General features: G+C 38.6%; 1 long non-coding RNA gene across 1 annotated transcript in view; it reads right to left on the bottom strand.

Annotated features, from left to right (window-relative positions):
- Positions 1 to 3,007: 3,007 nt before the first annotated feature.
- Positions 3,008 to 20,559, bottom strand: part of LOC150039021 (uncharacterized) — a 162,236-nt gene continuing 144,684 nt past the window's right edge. Inside the window, exons 3-4 of the long non-coding RNA XR_016534560.1 lie at positions 4,988 to 5,062; positions 3,008 to 3,408 (exon numbers count right to left, since the gene is read on the bottom strand). This is a non-coding gene — a long non-coding RNA (uncharacterized LOC150039021). The remainder of the gene's footprint in view (positions 3,409 to 4,987; positions 5,063 to 20,559) is intronic.

Here is a 20,559-nt window from a genome sequence, read left to right as displayed (position 1 = left end):
TAGGATTACAGCCATGTGTGTTTGTTCTAATTGAAATAGCCATTATTTTTTTAAACCTCATCTAGTTTTATTACCATCATTGTTACTTTTCATTACTTTATAGTGAGTTTATGTATAATCCAAGCCATTTCAGATGGGGTCCTGAGTTGTGATGATGAATTTGCATAGGTAAATGTCCTTAAACATTTTCAAAACTATGTTTACTAAAGAATTAACCACCATGAATTGAAGATTCAAATACATGTGCTAGTTTTCACAACTTAGAGAATGCTATTTAAATGACCCAAACGTGCTCATTTTATCTAAGATTAATTCCGACACATTAAAATAGAAGCAAAGCAAGACACTAAGGGACGGATGTTTTAAAAGCCATAGCCTGGACATTTCTGTTTATGAGATGATGAGTTAAAATAAAAGATAGTTCCACTTTTGTTCAAGAAAACATTTAGGTTCTCCTTAAGCCCCTTAGTGATCTTTGTTGTCTAGTTGTGGATTTTATGTGAAAACCTTAAAATTGGGGGTGGGGAGAATAAAACAAAAAACCTTTTAGGAAAAGATCCAGAACAAACAACTTCTGTAAGCTTTTCTCTGAAGCTTTATAAGTTCTGTGTAAATATGGCCAGTGTCATTTCCTTTAAGATGATGTGCTGTTCATCCAAAGAACAAAGCATTTCCTGAGTCTGTGGAGAGTACATAGGACCGGTTTCTAAGTGTTTGTTGTGAGTGCTCAAGAATCTGGGAGATATCTGGGGGTTGTGGGGCAGGCAGAAAATCAAACACTAAAGGTTAAAAGCAAACACTAAATAGAAATTTTATATTAAGTTATGAAGTGGTTAATAACAGAACTCTGCAAGTCACAGCAAGTCATTGATCGATTTCAATGTTTTGATAGGTAAACACGAAGCCTTATTTACATTAAGATGACAAGTTTGAATATACTCATAAGGAGTATATTCATTGTCATAAGCTATGAGATGTCTAAACCCAGCCCCACTTCTTCCTGATGACAACCCAGAGGCTCCCATTCATGACAGTCCAGCCCTGCTAGACCTTAGCCAGCCGACTCACCCTGGCCTGCAAGAACCACATGGCCATGTGTGGATGTCAGCCTCTACAGGGACGGGAGCTGTGTGGTACAGAATGGAAACTGTGTGGCAAGAGCAGCTGTGACTACCCAGGACAAATTTTACCCCAGGGTACCTCCTCAGCCATTATACCACCTTACCTAACAACTGAGAATGACTTCAAACTAAACCAATGTTTCCATTAGTTACCACAAAGGGGGGGGATGAACTATCTAACCCAGTCCTGGCCTCTGGCCACCTGGAGTTAAAGCACACCTCTTGCTCGTTCCTCATTGCCCCAGTTGTCTGCTTAATTGGTCAGAAGCTAGCCTCGCTGCCAATTAAGCTTTGCTGACTTTCAAAACCCAGCTCAATTTCCCTTCCTGGTTGAGAGAATCTTTTTGGAAATAGACAGCTCTAGGCCCACTGTCTTCAATAAAAGACCTTCAAGTTTCTCTGTACATGGCACTCCTCTGTTTTGACTCATGGGGATACAAGAGGAACTGAAGAAGCCTCAAAAAAGGAGTCTGTGTGTTCCCAGAGGCTGAAGTTGTTGTCTTGTTCTTCACAGGATAGAAACAGGGATGCACTCTACAGTGTCTGGCTGAGATCACCAGAGAGAAAGCATCAAGGAGATAGAAGGTTGGGCCTTCCAGGGAGATTTGAGCTATGATCACAGCTAGGTCTGTTTAACTCTAGGCTCTGGGGTTTGCATCAAAAACAGTGTTCTGGGGACTGGTGGCTCAAGCTTGTAATTCTGGCTTCTCAGAAGGATGTGATCTGAAGATCACAGTTCAAAACAGCAAAGGGCTGCTTCCTAAAAACACAAATGAAACAAACCCAGCCTCCTACCACCTCCAACCTCAACTGCAGTTGAGAAATCAGTGGTCACGGCTACGATCATCAAACTCTGGGATTTATCCAATAGATTCACCCATTTACAACAATGTTAAGTGTTTTATTTGGTACATAGTTGTAAATAGTTGTGGCCTACTCTGTAAATAGCATATCCATCAGTACAAACCCCCAATTTTTTCTATTATCTGTATTGGTATGTATAATTATTGGTAACCAGAGTTCCCCCATACACTAGAGAACAAGAACTGTTGAGTCCATCTACCCAACTGTCCCACCATAACTGCTCACCATACTCTTTCCTCAAAAGAGTAGGAGATAAATCTGAAAAGTCAAGATAAACTAAACTGAACTTGTTGGATGCTGGCGGTTCACACCTGTAATCATAGCTACTCAGGAGGCTGAGATCTAAGGATCAAGGTTCAAAGCTAGCCCAGGCAGGAAAGTCCATGAGATTCTTATTTCCTATTAAACCCATCAGAAAACTGGAAGTGGCACTGTGGTAGAGAGCTAGCCTTGAGCTGAAGAGCTCAGGGACAAAACCAGGTCCAAGCCCAGAGTTCAAGCCCCATGACCAACCAAAAAATAAATAAACCCTCCAAAGCCCCCCAAAACTTAACTGAACTTGATAGGCTTGAAGTTTTAGTTGTTGTTTGGTTTTGTAGTTATTTGGGATTAATTAGAATTGTATTCTTGAAAACTATAGACTTAAACTATCATCTGTGCTTCCAGAGGAAAAAATGATAATGCCAGTCCCAACCTTTTTTTGCCAGTCCCAAATTTTTTTTTTGCCAGTCCCAGTGCTTAAACTTAGGGCTAGGGAAAACTGGAAGTGGTGCTGTGGCTCAAAGTAGAGAACTATCCTTGAGAGAAAAGAGCTCAGGAACCATGGCCAGGCCCAGAGTTCAAGCCCCACCAACCACCACCACCAACGAAAACAATGTTCCTCTCTTCTATTAATAACCCAACATTATCTTATCTCATTTTTCTCCACCTATTCCCAAACTCATCTACCACCTCTGACCATCTTTCTACCGAGGAGTAAGAGCAGTAATAACAAGAAGTAGAAATTAAAAGTCTTTTGTTGTGTAACAAGCATGATAATGGAAGCTTTATTGAGCGTAACGAAAGTGTTATTGGAATCTATCAAAACAGACACATTGTAAAACCTTTAGGAACTCTAGGCTCACTACATTGAAATTTCTGATTCTGATGTGAAAGGCCAATTTGGTTTTGCCCAGGTATCTAGAAGTTGGCCAGGTTCTTGTGCTGTACCAGGCATTCAGATCTCAGTTTGGGACATTCCTGGGTACTCATGAACACCTTCTTCTTTGCCTTTCACAGCATCCTTTGGGCAAACAGTTTCTTTTTGTAACATTTTACATGAGGCTCTGTGATATTCCTTTGCTTTTTTCTTAAAGATTTCTGGCATCACAGCAATCTTTTACTTCTCTTGGGCATTCTTCTTGTTTCCAGGAACAAAAGAGGACTGTAGTTTAAAATATTTAAAACAGATGAATTAACTCTGAACTTTAAACCCTTTTGTGTGTGTGTGTATGTGTGTATCTGTATGTGTATGAGTGTGTGAGATAGAGAGTCAGAGAGAGAGAGATAGAGAGACAGAGAGAGAGAGAGAGAGAGAGAGAGAGAGAGAGAGAGAGAGAGAGAGAGATTCTAAAAGAGTATTGAAGCTGTGAGTGGGAAATTAACATTGAACCCTTCCTAGATCAGGACTCATGAAATCTGATATTTCAAAAATAAGAAAATCAAAGACTCAATCACATTAAGTGAAGTAATCCAGACCCAAAGGAATCTATAGGCTCAATGGTTTCCCTCATTTGTAATAATTAGTACACATCTAGGACTCTCCTAGCAGATGATTACAATAGTGTAAAACCTAGGTACCTGAAGTCATATAGGATGAGACTAAATGAAAGGATCTCTAGGATATGGAAACAAGAGATTTATCTTGTGTGATTGTTGTTCTTAATGTACTATTTATCTTTTCTTTTTTGTCCTTTGGTTAATCTCATATTGTTACTGTATCTGACTGCGTTGTCTGGTATATTATATATATGTTTATTTGTTTATTTGAAATAGGAAAGGGAAGAGGGAAAACAAGATGATTGGGAGGGGGTGGGGAGAGGGAAATGGAAGCAAAAACACAAGAAGGGGTATCAATGTGTGAGAAGTAATGCACCTACTAACTGATGAATGTAACTGTAACCCTCTATACATTATCCCAACAATAAAAGAATATCAAAGACTCAAAGTCAAAAGTCAAATTCCACACAGCATAATCGTGCATACATGATATCCGTTAGATTCTATGTAAACATTCTATGATTTGTATACCATTAAAAATCAGCAAAAACCTACTTGCCTCCAACTATGTAAATTATTTTCCCCTACATCTTGCTTGGGTCAATGTATTCATTTTTCATAATCAATCATCATTTTCTTGAAAAATAATTCTCTAATCTTTCTGCTAAGTGCTAAGGAGAATATTCCACATTTGTGCTAAGCCTAACAATGGGGAAATAGAAAGCTTTTGTGTGCTCCTCATTTGTGCCAGATGAGTCCAGTAAATGACTGTGTATCATGAATACCTGAAGCCTCGTTTGTTTTTTAGATGAAAAACTCTGAAACAAAACAAAACAAACACTATCCAGCTAGGATATCATGAATTATATATTAAAACATGTTTGGGCATCTTTCATTTTTTTCCTTCCATAAGCCTATTTGGGCAGGAGCTGAACAGGAAGATGTGGCTGAATTTCATTTTTAACCCAAACCTGTGTGACTTCTCTGTGTGTTCAAACATCTAGAGTGTCCCATCAGAGCTCTGAGCCAAGGCTCACTGATGTAAATGGCTAAACAGCTCGGTCACATGACGTATTTGTCTATGTGTTCCAATAAATGTTTTGCTGCTGTAATTTTTAATCTTGGTCTAGAAATATTCAAACAGTGGATAAATAGCAAAACTGTCATCAATGTACTCTCACACACTCAGCAGTGGCATGTGTCACAGTTTGCACATTTCCAGGGGTGCACACACGGGGACTTACCGGGTCTGTATCACAAGGTGGGATGAAATGGTTACATGACACCTATAGATGAGAGGAGGACAGTAAGCGCAGAATCTGAATAGGAGAAACAAATTGATAATTTAAGCTCGCCATCCCTAACATAGAAGTTATTTATTACTACTCACTTATCCATCAGGCATTCTAGTGATGGTATGACTGAGAATTTAAAGACAAAGAATAGAGCTCACAAGTGTGGCACAGAAGTTGGAAATAGAGTATAGTAAAATTCACTTATTTCCTTAAAATTCAATGGAAATATATCATCACTTCCAAAAGAATGAGAATAATAAATGGTATTTAGGAAAACTTGTTCTTGTCAAGAACATTGTAATTATGAAATTTTGTAGCTGGGTGCCATAGCTCACTCCTGCAATCCTACTTACTCAGGAGGCTGAGATCTGAGGATTGCAGTTCAAAGCCACCTGGGCACTAAAGTTCGTGAGTTGTTCATTTCTAATTAACCACCAGAAAACTGGAAGTAGCACTGTGACTCGGGGATATGGCAGTAGCCTTAAGCTAAAGACCTCAGGGACTACGCCCAGGCCTAGATACCAAGTCCCACAACTGACAACAACAAAAATGTAGGTCAACAAATGACACAATTTTATCCATGAAACAAAGTTCAGTTGTTAAGTTTACAGGTCTATAAAATTCTCTGCTGACATTGTAAGCATATGAGTTCAAGAGTGGATGGTAAGCTTGAGATGGTTCAGGACAATCAGGTTCTGTGAGGTGAAGTCACGCAGGTAGTAAGCACAGTCAGTGATGTGTCTAGACAGCAGTGTTCATTTCCAAACCAATTCAGATGCAGCTTCCACAGAAAGTTAAAATGCCAATTTCCATATCCTTATGGAGGCAAGTTACACAAAACATATCTCTCTATGGGTTAATCTCTCTACACAGAACTCCTTGGAATGTTGAATCTCTATTTTGTGCATCTCTTGTCCTTGTTTTAGTTGAGAAACTTGAGATTCCAACATTTTAAGCCTGCATTCAATCTGATTTTCTATTAAATTTTCTGAACCCTTTTGAACATGCCCTTGGCTCTAAATCAAATTAAAATACATATTTAAGCATTACAGCATTGGCCATGCAAAGCCCAGAACTTCATGAAAACAGCTACTGTAACAATGATTTCAATGGCTCACTTCTGTAAGCCCAGACAATCAGGAGGCTGAGTTCTGAGGAGCATGCGTGGAAAGCCATCCCAAGCAGAGGAATCGTCTGGCTTTGCTCATCACTTCCACTTACAAACAGTGGCCACACCTTTCCCTTGTGCGTCTGGCCACTCCTATTGAACTTGCAGCAATCTGACAATTGGTCCCACCCCTTCCGGTTTCCATAGCCTTTCAAGGCTAAACTCATTTCCCTCATGTACATTTCCAGCCCTTACCTATTTAAGGAGATCATTTATACTTCTATGGTATTTGTTCCTGCCATTGTACTTGTACTTGTAGACAAACCTACAAAATCCTTTACATGCCGAGGTCCCTTCTGTAGATGGTGTCACATGTTGCTTGTTCATTTTAACTCATGTTGCTGTGAGCAGTGATTTTCTGGTCTCGTGTGTAGGAGGACAAACTTCCTGAAGATGCTGAATATCATTCTTTGTCTGGCTTTCACCCACAATCCCTGACTTTTTTATAGGACTTGCCCCTATTCTGTTTGGTGAGCAGTTTTCTAGAGACCTATTTTTGCCATGGTCTTGTTCTAAAGCTTCTTTCAGACATATATTCAACCGCATTATTTGCAGGGTTGGCTATCTAGAGCCTATTCTTGATTGGTTTTTCCATGTTAACCCAGTGCCTGTGAAATAAATTCACCCAGAATCCCTGGCTCATGGGCTCTGACATGAGCACCTCTGGAGGAGTTAGGGATACAGCTGGATAGATCTCAGATTGAACTTTTGAATCTTAGAAGAGATCAAAGTGGCTAATAAACCTAGGCCACATGTCTACTTCACATCTTTGGGAATTACCAAAAACAAATCCCTTATTATTTTTGAACAAGACTAGTAGAACTACATGTTTTATAACTTTCAATTCCTTAATACACTTCTCTAAGAACCTGATGTATCTGATGTAACCTGGCAGTCTCTTTCATGGAGGACACTTTTTTTTATTTTTTTTCCTTTCTTCTTTCTTTTTTTGTTGGTCACGGGATGTGAACTCTGGCTTGGGCGGTGTCCTTCGCTCTTCAGCTCAAAGCTATGGCACACTTCCAGCTTTCTAGTGGTTAGTTGGAGATAAGAATCTCACAGACTTTTGTGCCAGGGCTGGCTTTGAACCTTGATCGAGTAGCTAGGATTACAGGAGTGAGCCATCAGTGCCTGGTTTGGAGGACCTTTTATCAGTGTATTTTCCTGTCCTGTGTATCAAAGTATGCCACTTAAATGACACTAATTCACATGTTTCAGTGTTTCTTCAGCCTTCAGAGAGATCAGTCATCACAAATGTCTACGTGTATAATGGAACTGCATGCAAACAGCTACTATATCCAGAATCAGTTCCTGGAGACAACTACCTCACTACTCGCATCAAGTCCTCCCCATGCCATCTTGTGTTCTTGATCATTACAGGAGCAAGCATGGGTGACGGGAGACACTTTCTCCTGCTAAATTCTTATGTAGCTTTCAGTTCTCTCCATACATCGGCATCTTGAATGATTCAAAAATTTCTACTGAGATGAGCTGTTTAAGAAAGACCTGGAAAGTCTGATGAACCAAGTGAAATAGTTTCTTCATTTTTTAGTTTTTAATATTCAGTTTTAATTGTTATTAGAAAGGGGAAGTACAGAATGCTTGGCATTACATAAGTCAGGTAATGAGTACATTTCTTCTTGGACAATGTCACTCCTTCACATTCCCACCCACAACTTGTACAACTCATTTTCAACATACAATCTACTGAGTACCACTGCTACATTTGTTCACTCTTTGTTCCCCATCTTTATGTTCTCCTTTACCCCCACAAAGACAGATAAATCAACAGACAAAAAAGGAAACAAAAACAACAAAGAATAAAACCTGGGAATACTTTTTAAGCAACAATGCTTAAACAATGCTAAGTAGCTGAGATTTTAGACATGAGATTATGAACATGATTATGAGCATGCCCAGTTTGTTTTGAGATAGGGAAATGTTAATTCCCTCTGCACCCAAAGCCACCTACAGAAGCTGCCCTCACTTTGGCTCCCATGGGCTGATTCATGTAGGTATGTAGCATCATGCTCATAATGTGTACTTCGCTAAGGCAGTTTCAAGGAATTCACATGGTCTACAGAGCCTACAATTATACTGGCTAGCCTTGTATAGACATAATTATGACCCTGTTCTAGAACTTTTGTAGTCTAAAAATGTTTTGGTGTGTATTAGAACAATGGGTTTCTTTGCACATATTTTATGTTAATCATGTCTCCTATTAGCTTCTCCTGTTACTCTCTACATGATCCCAGTCCTCCTCCTGAAGAGATTCTCCTTTTACTTCTTGCTCAAACATTATTTTTAAGCTTTGTTTTTTCATCAGGCATTCTAATTGGCAAAATGGGGAAGTGTTTGTGGAAAACATTTATATTTGGAATTTAAAGCACTAACACATTGTATAGAATATGAAACTTTCACATATACAAATATGCAGAACTAGGCTACGCTTGGGATGGAATAGCATGTTATTCTGTAATAAATGGGCTCTGCATCTCAGAGTGTGAGTGGTAGCATGTTCATAGTTTGCACAGTGCCTGCCTCTGAACCACCCTCCTCAGCTAATTAGTATGTGTTATCATGCAAGGTAATGCCTGTGTCTTCAATTCTCCATTGGTGCCATGAAAATCAGAACAGTATAGAATTCACTGGCTGTGGAAATGTTAAGCTAGGAAACGTCCAGAAAGGGCCAGTAGCACAGAGAACTGTCTGCATTTGCATATGATCACATTTTATATTCTGATAACATGCCATCCTTTAGGAAGTGGCATGTGGGTGGGAGAAGTCTTCAGGTGACCAATCCTTCTTCACAGCAGTAACAGTGACAGAAAGTGGAGAGCACAAGGTTTCAGAATCAATCCCCATGGCTAAAGCAAGTATCTACAGGTGCCATAGGCAGCAGTGGTTTTAGGCATAGGAAGCAAGAGATAGATGTCTTGTTCTCAATGCTATTCAGGGGGTCATGATCATGCAGCAGAAAGCACAATGGCACTTCTCCATTGGATGGCAAGTAATGGAGCTGACAATCAGAGGCAGGGGAAAGCCATGCACCTGAAATGCTGAACTCCACTCTAAAGTCAAGATTCCCCTCAAAGCAATTCATTCTAAGACAGGGCTCATGACGGGCAACTTTAGCAAGCACTCACATGCAAAGGTGCAAAGTAAAATGGGACCTAGCAGAAAATGGAGAGGCAGTACTTTTTTTTTTTGGCAGTTCTTTCTGTAGGTGAGATGATATGGTAATATCTAGCAAAGGAAACAAGCTCTCTATTTACCACTGTGAGAAAACCATGCACATTTATTTAAAAAGCTACCTTAGTACCGTTACAGTATAGGTACCCTATACTACCTTATGTGGTTTTGATATATAATTGCTTAAGAGTTATTGCTTAAAAACCTTGGTATGTCAATTTTTTGAGAATAAATAATTCCATTAGTAACAATTCCTTAATAATGACAACTGTTCAGTAAAAGTATGTTTTTTTGTCAGTTGTGGGACTTGAACTCTAGGCCTGGGTGTTGTCCCTGAGCTCTTCAGCTCAAGACTACTGCCCTACCCCTTGAACCACAGTGCTATATCCGGTTTTCTGGTGGTTAATTGGAGATAATAGTCTCATGGTCTTTAGTTCCCAGGCTGAGTTTAAACTGCGATCCTCAGATCTCAGCCTCCTGACTAGGATTACAGGTGTGAGCCACCGAGCCCAGCTAACATAAATATTCTTTTAAAAAGAAATCCAATATCATAATGTAGATATTTTATCAACTACTTATAGATTTTATGTATTCTTAACATTTCAGGCCTTTTATTCTAGGTGTAAAATGAGAGAAAAATTAATGTGATATATTTGCAATTCAGGGGAAATTCATAAATCATTTCTTTACAAGTTATCTTGAAATACTGAACCAAATGAATATGGAGTCGGGTATGAGAATGAGGTTTTGTGGAAGGGACTCAGCTTGTTGTGACACATCACTGTTCCCTAAAGCTCTCTGACTGAAATAGGAGGTTATGTGAGGTAGAGGCTGGCTCTTCTCAAAGGAAGGAAATGACTTTTACAGTAGGCTTTCAACCCAGTTCCCTGTTCTCTTATCTACAAGTGAAGGAAGAAATTAACGTTCACACCCACACATCAAAACTTAGAATATAAGTGGTTGATTTCAAGAGTTTTGATACAAAAGATAAAATACCCATTTTCTTCTTGGAAAATATTTACAAATTTCTCTTTTATCTTTGGATTTTTTTTGAGCTTTGAACTTGGGGCCTGAGCACTGTCTCTGAGCTCTTTTGCTCAAGGTTGGCACTCTACACTTTGAGCCACAACTCCATTTCTAGTTTTGAGTCATTAATTAGAGATGAGTGTAATGGGGACTTTTCTGTCAGGCTGACGTTAAACTACGATCCTCAAATCTCAGTCTTCTGAGTAGCTAAGATTTCAGCCATGAGCCACTTGTGCCTGGCTGTCTTTGGATTTTGGCAATAGTGGTATTTTGAACATAGCCTGTGACTTGCTGGGCAAGGGAACCCTGGATGGCTCTCCCCCTCCCCCTTCCCCCCAAAAACCTCTTGTTTGGCTGAGGCCACTGGGAATGTCATCCTGTCATTGTTGCACTATACCTCATGTGATGAGACCAACAATTGCATACACACATGCAATTCCATAACACACCAAGCTGGTTCTTAAAACGTGTCCATCTGCACAATCATACAATATTTGGAAATGACTAAAGGGAATACCTCAGAATTCAGTTTTTGTTGCTCCATTTGTATCTCCTTGGGCAGGCAAAGACAATTTGATGAGATTTCAGTTTCTAGTCTTCTGTCTTTTGCTAGTTTGGAAAGTTCCCTCTTGAATTCTTTTTGTTCTTCTGAAAGCTAGAAATACATTTTCTTAATTTTTTGGTGTCATACTATAACTGGGAGGAGCAGATCTTAAATTTGAAACAATGCAAATTTTAATTCACCATTTTGTTGCTTGTAATGTGGCTCAAATTCAAAGCCTTTTGATTGCTAGGTAATTGCTCAACCATTTGAGCCACATCTCTACTTTTAACCTATTTTGTTTTTTTTGGGGGGGGAGCATGGCTGGGGCCATAATATTCCTACTGATATTTCCTGTGTTGCTTACATTAAAGGAAAGCTTCACCAGGCCCCAGTTATTTCCTGGGATTGGGGCTTCCTGATTTTTACCAGGCTGTGATTTATTCATCTCTGCCTTCTGACTAACAGAAATTACAAGTATTAACCTGCGCATCTGACAATTTAAGGTCCTTTATCCAATATACTTTACATAGACTTTTAATTTCTATGACAAAATGTTGACAACAATCAAAAATAATTCTTTAATACGGTCAGAGATGAGATTCTACTGTGAACCATAATCACCTTACAAAATATTTGACTAGTGTAATTATTCTTTCAAAGCTTTAACATTAAAATACCTATATTAATATTTATTCCAGTGATTAAAATCAATATGCCTTCTACTCCTTCCTTTAGAACATATACACTGAAGGAGGGAAATATAAGTCTAAGTCAAATGAACTCCAGGATATGGAAAAAAAGAGATATGTTCTTGTGGTTGATGCCTTTAATGTATTATGTGAAGCTATTTCTTTACTCTGCTTTTTTATTTTTATTGTTCTATTTTTTTCTTTATTACCTTATTGTTTATCACCTGTTGTTGCTGTATCTGACTTTGGTACCTGATGTATTATACATATATTTATTTATTTATTTGAATCAGGGAAGGAAAGGGGAAAAGCAAGATGCTGAGACAAAGGCCAAAGGATGAAGCAGTGTAAAAGGAATATTCACAAGAAAATACGTTGCAAATGAACTTTACAACTTGGGATGTGGTGGAGGTATGGGAAGTGGGAGAAAAACATGGGAAGAGGGAAAATGTTCAAGAGGTAACGTACTCACTACCTTACAAATCTAACCACAACCTCTCTATACATCACCCTGATAATAAAATAAAAAAGAAAGAAAGAACATAGAAAACGAGGGTCTGCCACAGGAGCTCACACTAGGTATGTAAGAGGTAGACTTTGGAAGGAGGTGTAGGAGGGAATGTGATGAGTCTCCCTTATCACCCAGCAAGCCAGGCATGTTGGAATATACTCGAGATCCCAGTACATGATAGGCAAGGATGAGAAGGACCATAGTCTGTGGCCATCTCTGTGCAAAATGGATACCAAGAGAAAAGCAACTAAATCACAAAAGGACTGGCAGCTAGGCACTGCTGGATCGTCCTGCAATCTTAGCAATTCATGTAGTGAGATATTTCTCTCCAATTACACACACACACACACACACACACACACACACACACACACACACACACACACCTCACCAGAGATGGAGCTGTGGCTCAGTGATAAAGTGCTAGATTTGAGCAAAAAGATCAGGGACAGTGAATAGGCTTTGAGTTCAAGCCTCAGGACAATCACGCAAAAAACAAAAGAAAGGATTGGTAATGTGACTGAAGCAGTGGAGTACTTGTCCAACAAATTCGAACTCTAAATTCAATTTCAGTTGCTCAAAAAAAGAGGGGAGGGGCCAGGAGTTTGGCCTAGTGGTAGAGTGCTTGCCTAGCATCCACAAAGACCTAGGTTCGATTCCTTGGTACCACATACATAGAAGAAAGCCAGAAGTAGTGCTATAGCTCAAGTGGTAGAGTGCTAGCTTTAAGAAAACCCAAGGACAGTGCTCAGTCCCTGAGCTCAAGCCCAGGATTAGCAAAAAAAAAAAAAGAAGGGAAAAGGAAGGGAAGAAGAAGAAAGAAGAAAGGAGGGAAAGTAAGGAGAGGGGAGCAGAGGATGAAAAAGGAAAGAAAGAAAAAAGAAAGAAGGAAAGAAGGAAGGGATAATATATAATAACATATGTTAGATGTTAAGAATTAGTCCCAATTATTTGTTTTAAATATCATTATTTCTAGAAGGAGACACACTGTGTCCTGCCTAAGTGAAACAATAACAAATCACATACAGAGCTTTGGTCAAACACAGGCCAGGCATACAAAGGTGGACCCACAGAATAGCAAGTCTACTGATGAAGCAGGTGTGTTAAGTGTGAGGAAGTGCATCCTTCTGATGGTTTTGCAGTGATGAAATTGCCTAATTATGCAGTTCCTTGTGCAGGTGCCTGCTGAATATACTAAATCAAAGGGATACAAAAAATAATATTGGCAATGAAATAAATGAAATAAACATAGCAATTGGATGTCTGTAGCAGATTTATTTACCTGAATCAAAGCATTTCGTAAAGTCTCTAATTCCATATCACATGCACAAGGTTGCTGATTGCCTTCTTTATTATCTTGTCTTTCCTTGTTTTGTTCAGATGAGCAATGTGCATTTGTCTTGTTGTCATCTAGTCTTAAGACATGAATACATTTGTAAAATTTCTTTTGTTAGAAAGTGTAAAGCGCATTGGCCGATATCTCTTCACATGTTACCATAATAAAATTTTTATGATCCTTTCCTCAAGGCAAGCCCTCTACCTCTCAAGCGACAGCACCACTTCTGGTTTTTCTATATATATGGCACCGAGCAATCAAACCTAGGGCTTCCTGCATGCTAGACAAGTACTCTACCACTAAGTCACACTCCCACCCACCCCAAAGAACTACTTTCTAATCAACTTTTTCTTTCATTGTTGTTGAGTGAGAATAAGTGACTGCTCCTGTCAGCCTCAGAGAAACAGAAGAATCTAACACAGTTGAAGCACTGGATTTAATCCCCAGAACCAGCTGTAGAAAAATAAATATATAATTTTTAAAAACATTTTACTGAGTAGAAATGACAATTGTTTATTGTAAGGAATTGTGAAAGAATAGAAACATTCTATGAGTATTTTTGAAATATTGATCAAAGTCTTTATCTACTCATATTTTACATAGGTAGACATTTGCTACACATAACATTTATAGAAAGTAAATAATTAGAAATATATAAAATTACTTATATGAAGAATATTCTTCATCAGCATCAATTTTAATTAAAAAAAATTAAGGTTCAAAAAGAGTTTGCAGGCTGGGAGTGTGGCCTAGAGGTAGAGTACGGAAGTGGCCTAGCATGGAAGAAATCTTGGGTTTGATTTCACAGTTCCAAATGCACAGAAAAAATGTTGGAAGTGGTGCTGAGTGCTAGCCTTGAGAAAGTTCAGTGACAATGTCCAGGCCGAATTCAAGCTACAGGACTGGAAAAAAAAGTTTTTGCAATATACTAAGATGTCTGTTCTACCTTGTTTACATCATTAAAATTGAGGTTCAGGCAATATTCCTGGAGCAGGGAGTTTGGCCTAGTGGTAGAGTGCTTGCCTAGCATGCATGAACACCTGGGTTTGATTCCTCGGTGCCATATACATAGAAAAGCCAGAAGTGGTACTGTCGCTTGAGAGGTAGAGGGTAGCCTTGAGGAAAAAGCCCAAGGACAGTGTCCAGACTCTGAATTCAAGCCCTGGGACTGGCAATAAAAATATTCCTTTAATTACTTCATGTATCAATGGTAAATAACTCATCAAAAAATATCAAGCACCACAAAACAAAACTCTGAAGAAAGTGAGAGGGAAGTCAGTCACAGCAAAAGTTCTTTTCTGTATGTATTTAAATGGAGCTCAAATGTTTCCACACAACTAGATACATACCTCCAATGACAAAATTCTCTTTCCTGTTCTTCTTCACACTGTAACTGTGATACTTTGCTTTCTGCTCGCTCCTTTTCCTGGCATTTCAATACATTTTCCAAACATATTCTTATATGTATTTTACGCTGTCTTTTTTTAAGTTGTGAAGGTATTTTATATGAGTGAATTGCATCCTGGGTCTGAAATAGCTGACCTGAAAGAAAACAGAAAAAATTCTTTGGGCACATAAAGGACCAGATGTACCCATAATCTCTCATTCTCACTCTGGACACTCTGCCCCATATGAAATTACTGTACAAAGCTCTGCAGGTTACATCTCTGTTCTGGGTTAGCTTAGAGCCTAGGGCAGTGGAAAGGCAGAAAATGACCACTGTCGATTAACTAGATGCATTTTCTCCTTGTTCTAGGAATTTATTAGGCACAGGAGTACTTTCCAGAAGAAAATAGCTACACTGATAATTAAAACACTAAAAAGGAGACAGGAAGAGAGACTATGAGCTGATATTTATCCAATCTACAATAGTTATTGATGCTTCATGGCAGTCTGTTTCTACCTAAGGTGGAGTAAACTGTGTTGAGCTATGCTTCTGCCTGAAGCCAATCCAAAAATATTCAAGCAAACCACACTAAAGCACTTTGAAGACAATATATTTGAGAGAATGGAGTCAGTGAATGCACTGCTAAACTATTGCAGAGGGGTGTCCTTGATAGACAGTGAGGAAAATATTCCCAGTGCCAGGCCCTTCTGTGAGAGGGGTACAGACCAAGGCACAGAAAGAAGGGAGCTAGGTGGTGCATACTCCAGGTTCCCAAGATGCAATGGTGAGGAAAACAGGCTGAGGGAAGCGAGGAGGATGAGTGTCACGTGACAGTGCACTGGAGAGTTCAGAGAGGAACAAGGGGAATTCAGGAGAGCTACACAGGACTCCCTTGCATATGTAGCAGAGCAGTGGATCACGTGTGTTCAGAAAGGGGCCTGGCATTGAGGAATAAAACACATGAAGAGATGACAGAAAACTACCTATTGTTCACACACTGCCAGGAAGTGATGTCTTTATAGAACAGAGGACATCAGAAATGCCTTGCTTCAACAGGGCAGAATTAACCCTCAATAAATCTTGTCCTGAAATATCTTAACAATTTATGAAACCAAGACAGAAAGAACCAACTTTATCTGAAAGTGACTTGCTTCCAAAAATAGGGCTCAAGAAATCAAGTTGTACATTACAGAAATCATACAGAAGGTTGATGAGCTTAACTAATCATGTATTAACCACCGTGATTACTCTGTAGTTTTCTCAGTAGTCCCAACTGATACATTTTATTCTGCACTTGGGAGAACTTAATAAAAGAAAGAAATCATATGCTGATAGAGCTGGATGCTGTAGCTCAACCCTATAATCCTAGATACTCAGGAGGCTCACAGGATCAGGGTGGGCAAGTAAATAAATACAGGAGGCCCTTATCTTCAGTTAGTTAGCAAACCCCCAGAGGGTTGAGCCTAGACTCGAGTGGTACAGAACCAACCAAAAGCAAAATGCCAAGCATTTGAGCCTCAGACTTCCAGACTTTCTGCACATGTGCGTACACACGTGTACACACACACACACACACACACACACACACACACACACACAGTGATCATATTAAGAGCTTAAAAAATAAAGCCAAAAATGTATCCTCTCGAAAATGAAAGCTGTTAGAGTAACGGTGATCTGAACTCTTCAGGATGAGCTGTGGAAAGACAATTCACCAGAGATGATACACAAATAGAATTGGCCCTGGCAGGATAGCAACCATCAGCATGCGTCTGTGATGCAATGAAAAGAGTTGGATATGCAGCAGGTCAGGGACCAGCTAAAATGCTAAAACTCACAACCAATGTCACATTACAGTGTACTTGTAAAAACAGAGAAAAGGAAACCAGTAATGTTGATGTTAATAGCTAATGGCAATGAGAATTTACATAACTTTTGGAAATGTCCTTACTTTTATCTTTCCTTTCTGCCACTCACCTCCTCCCCACTTGTTTTGACACAGGGCCTCACTATGTAGTTCCAGCTGGTCTGAAACTTTAAATCCAGTCTTAGCCAGAGATGCACTGGGATTACAAATACATGTTGCCGGGGCCAGGAGTTTGGCCTAGTGGTAGAGTGCTTGCCTTGCATGCATGAAGACCCAGGTTCAATTCCTTGGTACCACATACATAGAAAAAAGCTGGGAAGTGGTGCTGAGGCTCAAGTGGTAGAGCTCTAGCCTTGAGAAAGTCCAAGGACAGTGCTCAGGCCCTGAGCTCAAGCCCAGGACTGGCAAAAAAAAATCTGTTTGTGTTGTAATATTATAAACCCTTCCTTGTTAGTCATCTCCTTCAGATGCAATAATGTCTCAATATTCATACTTAGTAAAATAATTATAGAGCACTTGTTATTTTGAACTATTGATTGTTTAGAGTAGTCTGTGAAGTAAAGAAATTCCTTTGGTTATATTACTGAATAAATAAAATACACTTGTAGGAGAAGATAGAATGTAAATGATGAACATACCAAAGGCTGTTTATGTTCCCTGCCCTCACAACTCTCTTGCTCTTCTGCTGCAATAGACTGAGTCATGGCCTGCTGAGAAAACCATATTTTTCAACAGTCATCTACTGAAGTCAGATAAATGATAGTAAAAGAAAGAAGTCTATTCTTAAATTAGACATGAAAAAAGTTTATCCTCAAGTGTTCAAAGTAATCCTGAGCAAAATACTTTTATTTCTCCCCTCAGGAATTACTTTAATGACCCAGATTTTCATCAATTGAATATATACTGAATATCATCTGAAAGTAAGACATGGAAACATTTCTGTGATTAATTTATTTGATACAAGTGAACCAACACAAGAGACTAAAAATAAAATGTAAAAAAAATAATAAAAAAGAGCAAATTGAAAGTGCATATTCTTTTATTTTTATTTTTATTTTATTGTCAGGGTAATGTATAGGGGATTATAGTTACACTTGTCAGGTAGTGGGTACATTACTTCTTGCACATTGATAACCCTTCTCATGTTGTCCCATTTCTCACCACCCACCCTTCCCCATCATCATGTTCCCCTCTTCTCTAGTTCCAAATATACAAATAAATGTATATATAAAATACCAGGTAACAAAGCCAGATACAGTAACTACATGAGATTAACCAGAAGGGGAAAAAAGAAAAAAGAAATAACTGTACATTAAGAACAACAATCACCCTATTCTTATCTGCCTCATTTAAGTAACTTATCAGCAGCTCATTCCAATTGTTTTCACCTCAACAGCAAGTGTTTTCAAGAACTATTTCTTCTCTTATTTGGCAATCAGTTTTCCTCTTTTGTGACTTAATCTACTATTTGTAACATTCATTAAAGATGCCTTTTTCCCTACTTGCCCAGATCGGGCATTCTTTGAAGTGAAGTTTACTTCTTTATCAAATTTGCACTGCATCTAAAACTTTCAGAATGAACAGTATTTCCTTAGATGGTTTTCACTTCCCTAGTGGCAAGGTGGTTCCTACTGTGTCACTTTCTCTGACAAGACCAGGGAGGAACGGCCTTGTGACCATGCACCTTTAGGATTGTGTTTCAGATCAGACTCTCCATTAATAATAGCTCTCGCAACTTTAAGCATCATTTCTGAGAGAGTGATTTATTATATTTCTTAAAAAAAGATGCTGTTCTAGAAAGTGAATTGATATTTTCTCATAATTGTCCACTGTGTCTTTCCTTTTCCAACAAAGTTCTTCATCTGCTCATTGCCATTTCTATATCCATACCTTATTTTCCTAAATCTAGTCTCTTGTCTAAGTGAGCTTATCACTTCTTCTCCCCTGTAAGTGATCCCATGACATTCCTATTGTATCAGAACACATTAAATTGAAACTCATTATGGAATCCAATTCTGTGGCATACTCTAATGAACCTATTCAAAGAACTTGATGATAAAAAATTGGTCAATTTACAAAGTGACTTTTGGCCTATAAGGAAAAAGGTGGACCAGGAGTTTGACCTAGTGGTAGAGTGCTTGCCTAGCATGCACAAAGACCCAGGTTTGATTCCTTGTTGCCACATACATAGGAAAATCCAGAAGTGGTGCTGTGGCTCAAATAGTAGAGCTCTAGCCTTGACAAAGCCCAATGACAGCGCTCAGGGCCTGAGCTCAAGTCCCAGTACGGGCAAAAAAAAAAAAATGAAGTATGCCATTGTAATTGTTCCTTGGATCCACCTTTTAAATTTACCTTTGTTGGCTATCATTTTTATTGATTATGAAACATGGCAGCCAATATGTTACAAAGAAAATTTGTCAAATAAATTTTTAGAATTAAATTGGACTTCTTACCTAGAACTTGTGCCTTTACTGGACTTCGTGTTGTTAGATCTGCAGCCTCAGAGGATTGAGCAGCACCCTTCTTTAAAAGAACAAAGCAAGGAGTCTGCAGAATAATGGGATGAACAATAAGCTGTGGGAAGATGTGGGAATCACATTCTGACGAGATGCTTGAACTTCCTCTTTTAGGAGTGGAATGGGAAAATGTGAGAAGTATATATGTGAAACAAAAGCACATGAATACAGGGGCTCATATATGCCCTCTATCTCAAGTATATCTTTTTAGGATGTGGAGGGCACTGACCAGTAATCCAAACATGTCCAGACATATTTTCCTGTGTACAAAATCATACTTAGGATGCTTATTTCATTGATAAAAAAGTGAGTCATTGAGAAAAAAAGCAAAGAAAGAGTCCAGATAATAGATAGATGATAGATAGATAGATAGATAGATAGATAGATAGATAGATAGATAGATAATGAGTATAAATCATATGTATTTGTATATAGGAAGGAATCAGCTGAACATATTAAAATTCAAAGGCATCAGGAAACCATATGGTTAAAGAAGGATATGAGTTAGTGCCTAATTGTTTGGATGGTGACAATTTGGATGACTTTAGATTTTTTCCTTTATATTCATTTCTATTAATCTCTTCTAAGATTTTAATAAAATGCTTGTGTAATAATTAAAAGGAAAAATAAGTACTTGGCATTTCTAACCCAGAGTCTACAACACTAGCCTTAGGTGTCTTTGGCTAATCTCAGTCTTTTAACTTGAGACATTCCAATGACTATAGGTAAAGAATGAAAGTATCTAATTCATAATATATAAACATATATTTTCTCATGATTTCTCCTTTGGATGCAATTAGTATTATTGCCGAGAATTAGTTTCTTCACTAATAGAACTTTTTTGATGTTTAAATCAGCTTAGTTAACTGAAGTCCAAAAAGCAAATAACTTGAAATACAAGATTGTCTTTTTTTTTCACAGTACTGGGGCTTGAATGTAGAGTCTAAATGTTATGCATTCCCTTTTTCCAGTCTAGATTTGGGGAAAAATCTATCAATTTCAATAAATCAACATGTATGTTTTATGAGCCAGAGATTAGATTCTCGAGTATTTCCTTGGGAAAAATGAAAACTACTACTAATGGAATGTGTTGGCCAGGCTCAGTAGCTCAAACCTCTAATTCTAGCTACTCAGGAGGCTGAGATTGAGAGTATCATTGTCCAGGGCCAGACAAAGTGAAGTGTTCACAAACCCTCATCTCAATAATTAAAAGCTAGACATAGTGACTCATGCCTGTCATCCCAGTTCTGTGAGAAGCATAAATAGGGGTATAGTAGTCCACAAT

Source organism: Megascapheus bottae, unplaced genomic scaffold (assembly GCF_031878675.1).
Source record: "Megascapheus bottae isolate mThoBot1 unplaced genomic scaffold, mThoBot2.hap1 HAP1_SCAFFOLD_132, whole genome shotgun sequence".
NCBI classification, from domain to species: Eukaryota; Metazoa; Chordata; class Mammalia; order Rodentia; family Geomyidae; genus Megascapheus; species Megascapheus bottae.
The sequence above is the reverse complement of the archived record's forward strand: the minus strand, read 5'-3'. Positions and strand labels throughout refer to the sequence as shown.